This window comes from Eschrichtius robustus, chromosome 16 (genome assembly GCF_028021215.1).
Source record: "Eschrichtius robustus isolate mEscRob2 chromosome 16, mEscRob2.pri, whole genome shotgun sequence".
Taxonomy (NCBI): domain Eukaryota; kingdom Metazoa; phylum Chordata; class Mammalia; order Artiodactyla; family Eschrichtiidae; genus Eschrichtius; species Eschrichtius robustus.
The window spans coordinates 24766011-24771252 of NC_090839.1; positions in this window are offsets into that span (position 1 = coordinate 24766011).

Genomic DNA, 5242 nt, shown 5'->3' on the forward strand with positions numbered 1-5242 from the left:
TGTGGGGTAGGGGTGGGGGTGGGGACCAGCTCAGGGGCTTCCATTTGCAAAGGGGAATTAAAGAAAGAATATTGCTTAACCATGGCTCTGACTTGATTTATGTTTGGCTGTGTTGGGAGTGGGAGTGAGAGAGGAGACCTTGGCTCACCTTGTCCCAGTAGCCCTGACTCCAGGGCACGCTGGAGTCAACTTTGTGGGGGTCATACCAATATCTGCTGTCCATCAAGACTTGCACTAATAAAAATAATTAATAACAATAATTATAATTATAGATAGAATCTATTGAACACTTAATGTGTACCAGGCTCTATGCTAAATGCTTTATGTAGATAATATTAATTACATTATAAATCTTCATTACAGACTTCATGAGGTTGGTACTAATATTATTCCCATTTTACAGATGGGACACTGGCAAAAAAGGTTAAGGGGCTTGTCTAATGTTCCTCATGTATTAAATGGAAGAACTGGGATTCAATCTCAGGATGTTGAACTCCTAATCTATGCTCTTAACCATTTGCACGTCTACTAGGTAAAATATTTGTTATAAAGTATACTTTATACAGTATATAGCAGACAATAAGTACCTTTTACAAATTATATCATTCATGCATGAATGTATCTATCCATTATATTACAGGTACTTTGTTAGGCACTGGAGATTCAGGATTGAAAAAGACAGACAATTTTTTTTATGGATTCGCAGTCTATAGGGAGTCAAACATTAAATAAATAAGGGCACAGATAATTAGGGTAATTGCCATCATGATAAGCTCTATGAGGAATGCTATGAGAATGTATAACAGGAAAGGTAATCTAGTTCAGTTGTGGGGTGGGATCAGCAAAGGCTTCCCCAAGGTAATGAAGAGATGAGTAAGACGGACAGAAAAGGATTAGATGTGGGGTGTGGGAGTGTCATTTTAGGCAAAGGAACAGTGTGTGCAAAGGTCCCATGGTGAAGAGGAGAAAGAATGCCAGTGTATTCTTCCTAGAGCAGGGGTCAGTCAACAAACTTTTTCTGCAAAGGGCCAGATATGAATATTTCAGTCTTTCAAGCCATATGGTCCTTGTAGTAACTACTCAACTTTGCTGTTGTAGTGCAAAAGCAGGCATAGACATGTAAACAGATGGCTGTGGCTGTATTCCCATAAAACTTTATTTTACAAAAACAGGGTCCAATTTGGCCTAAGGGCACTAGTTTGCCAACCCCTATTCTAGAGCATTCTAAGAGAATGATGGTACGTGATGAAACTGATGAGGTAGGTACAACATTCTTATGAGGCTGATATTAATTTCTCCATTTTATGGATGTGGAAATTGTGGTTGAGAGACATGAAGTAACTTGTCCAAGGTCACCCAGCTGATAGTTGGTAGATCCATGATATAAAAGCAGTCTGTTTGACTCCAAAGATCATGTCCCTCTCTCCTTTGAAAAAAAAACTTTATTACTTTATCTGATTACAGATGTAACTATCATTCAAATATCAGACATTTCATAAGTATATAATAGAGATGATCCATGCCTTCAAAATCTCAACTTTTCAAAAAATCTCACGGGCAATAATTTAGTATGTATTCCTCCAACTGCTTTTTTCTGTAGATATAGTGTTCTATTTAAAAGTAAAAATGGGATTATATTAGTCACAGTGTCTACAACATCCTTTTTTTTTTTTACTTACCAGTATAACATGGACATTTTTCCATGTCAATATCAAGATACATGGATTTACCTAATTATTTATAATGATGCATCATAGTTCATTAAACAGTTTAACCAGTTTCCTATTGATGGATATTTGGGTGGTTTCCAATGTAACTTTGAATATCCTTGCCTGATATCTTTAGGTGCTTGAGTAACACCTGTGGTCATACCAACTCTCCTATGCTGTCTTTTCAAGCGATGTTATAGGACCTTCCACACAGCAGGCTTTTGGGGGTTACATGGGTATCTTGGGGTCATTTTACTTCTTAAATATATAAATAATGACAGGACAGCTTTGAATAAAAGATTTGTTCAGTAGAACAATTCTTATATATCAAAGCAAAATTCTGATATCTTGGAAAATCTGTTTTCTCACTCAGTATATGAAATATCATATTTTATTCCACGAATATTTTCTTAAGTGTCTACTCTGTGCCGTGCACTGCCTGATGCACTGGGAACACTGATGAACAAGACAGACAAGGTCCTTGTTCACCTGGACATTATATTCTTAATTACTTTTACTTTATTCAGGTTGTACTATCTTGATCTACCATAGAAAACATAAATTTACCTCATATTGAGAAGCTAACTTTAGCTGACTATGAAATAAGGAGATAATAAGCTTAGAAATTTAAAGAGTTTTTATGATATTCTTCTCTCACACCTCAAATAACTCCAGGATATACCTGTTTGCTTCTTTTTTTTTTTTTTTTATTAAATTATACTCATCCTCATCAGTTCACTCAGTCCCATGTAATTAATTTTCTTTTTTTCATCTTGATTTTTGTTAGCACTTTTATGAGTTCATCAGTTTTTCATTAGAGTTCTGAAAATGCTTATTCATTCAGTTCAGCAGTACGGTCAGTTACCAGAAACCTGTACTTGTCAGAGTCTTTTCCCTGAATTTCTTAAAGATGAAACCCTTTTATAGGAACATATTTGCAAAAGCATCAGAGTACACCCAGAACTGTCTGTAAATGACAAAAGACTTAAAAATGACCACAGTTAAAAATTTGATGAAAGTTCATAATAATGCAGTTGACAAGAAAATTAGTTATTTCTGAGATATACATTTTAAGGTAATAACTAGGATTATGACTTATAACATTATACCAGAACATATAAGATTTTTAGAAATTTCATGTAATGTCTGAAACATTTATATTAACATCTTTCCATACAAATAACCCAATGAAAGTTTAGTATTAGTTGTTTTGTTTGTTTGTTTTTTTATACTGCAGGTTCTTATTAGGCATCAATTTTATACACATCGGTGTATACATGTCAATCCCAATCGCCCAATTCAGCACAACACCATCCCCACCCCACCACAGTTTTCCCCCCTTGGTGTCCATATGTCCGTTCTCTACATCTGTGTCTCAACTTCTGCCCTGCAAACCGGCACATCTGTACCATTTTTCTAGGTTCCACATACATGCGTTAATATACGATATTTGTTTTTCTCTTTCTGACTTACTTCACTCTGTATGACAGTCTCTAGATCCATCCACGTCTCAACAAATGACTCAATTTCGTTCCTTTTTATGGCTGAGTAATATTCCATTGTATATATGTACCACATCTTCTGTATCCATTCGTCTGTTGATGGGCATTTAGGTTGCTTCCATGACCTGGCTATTGTAAATAGTGCTGCAATGAACATTCGGGTGCATGTGTCTTTTTGAATTATGGTTTTCTCTGGGTATATGCCCAGCAGTGGGATTGTTGGGTCATATGGTAATTCTATTTTTAGTTTTTTAAGGAACCTCCATATTGTTCTCCATAGTGGCTGTATCAATTTACATTCCCACCAACAGTGCAAGAGGGTTCCCTTTTCTCCACACCCTCTCCAGCATTTGTTGTTTGTAGATTTTCTGATGATGCCCATTCTAACTGGTGTGAGGTGATACCTCATTGTAGTTTTGGTTTGCATTTCTCTAATAATTAGTGATGTTGAGCATCTTTTCATGTGCTTCGTGGCCGTCTGCATGTCTTCTTTGGAGAAATGTCTATTTAGGTCTTCTGCCCATTTTTGGATTGGGGTGTTTGTTTCTTTAATATTGAGCTGAATGAGCTGTTTATATATTTTGGAGATTAATCCTTTGTCCGTTGATTCGTTTGCAAATATTTTCTCCCATTCTGAGGGTTGTCTTTTCATCTTGTTTATGGTTTCCTTTGCTGTGCAAAAGCTTTGAAGTTTCATTAGGTCCCATTCGTTTATTTTTGTTTTTATTTCCATTACTCTAGGAGGTGGATCAAAAAAGATCTTGCTGTGATTTATGTCAAAGAGTGTTCTTCCTATGTTTTCCTCTAAGAGTTTTATAGTGTCCAGTCTTACATTTAGGTCTCGAATCCATTTTGAGTTTATTTTTGTGTATGGTGTTAGGGAGTATTCTAACTTCATTCTTTTACATGTAGCTGTCCAGTTTTCCCAGCACCACTTATTGAAAAGACTGTCTTTTCTCCATTGTATATCTTTGCCTCCTTTGTCATAGATTAGTTGACCATAGGTGCGTGGGTTTATCTCTGGGCTTTCTATCTTGTTCCATTGATCTATGTTTCTGTTTTTGTGCCAGTACCATATTGTCTTGATTACTGTAGCTTTGTAGTATAGTCTGAAGTCAGGGAGTCTGATTCCTCCAGCTCCGTTTTTTTCCCTCAAGACTGCTTTGGCTATTCGGGGTCTTTTGTGTCTCCATACAAATTTTAAGATGATTTGTTCTAGTTCCGTAAAAAATGCCATTGGTAATTTGATAGGGATTGCATTGAATCTGTAGATTGCTTTGGGTAGTATAGTCATTTTCACAATGTTGATTCTTCCAATCCAAGAACATGGTATATCTCTCCATCTGTTGGTATCATCTTTAATTTCTTTCATCAGTGTCTTACAGTTTTCTGCATACAGGTCTTTTGTCTCCCTAGGTAGGTTTATTCCTAGGTATTTTATTCTTTTTGTTGCAATGGTAAATGGGAGTGTTTCCATAATTTCTCTTTCAGATTCTTCATCATTAGTGTATAGGAATGCAAGAGATTTCTGTGCATTAATTTTGTATCCTGCAACTTTACCATATTCATTAATTAGCTCTAGCAGTTTTCTGGTGGCAGTTTTAGGATTCTCTATGTATAATATCATGTCATCCGCAAACAGTGACAGTTTTACTTCTTCTTTTCCAATTTGTATTCCTTTTATTTCTTTTTCTTCTCTGATTGCCGTGGCTAGGACTTCCAGAACTATGTTGAATAATAGTGGTGAGAGTGGACATCCTTGTCTCGTTCCTGATCTTAGAGGAAATGCTTTCAGTTTTTCACCATTGAGAATGATGTTTGCTGTGGGTTTGTCATATATGGCCTTTATTATTCTGAGGTAGGTTCCCTCTATGCCCACTTTCTGGAGAGTTTTTATCATAAATGGGTGTTGAATTTTGTCAAAAGCTTTTTCTGCATTAATTGAGATGATCATATGGTTTTTCTTCTTCAATTTGTTAATATGGTGTATCACATTGATTGATTTGTGTATATTGAAGAATCCTTGCATCC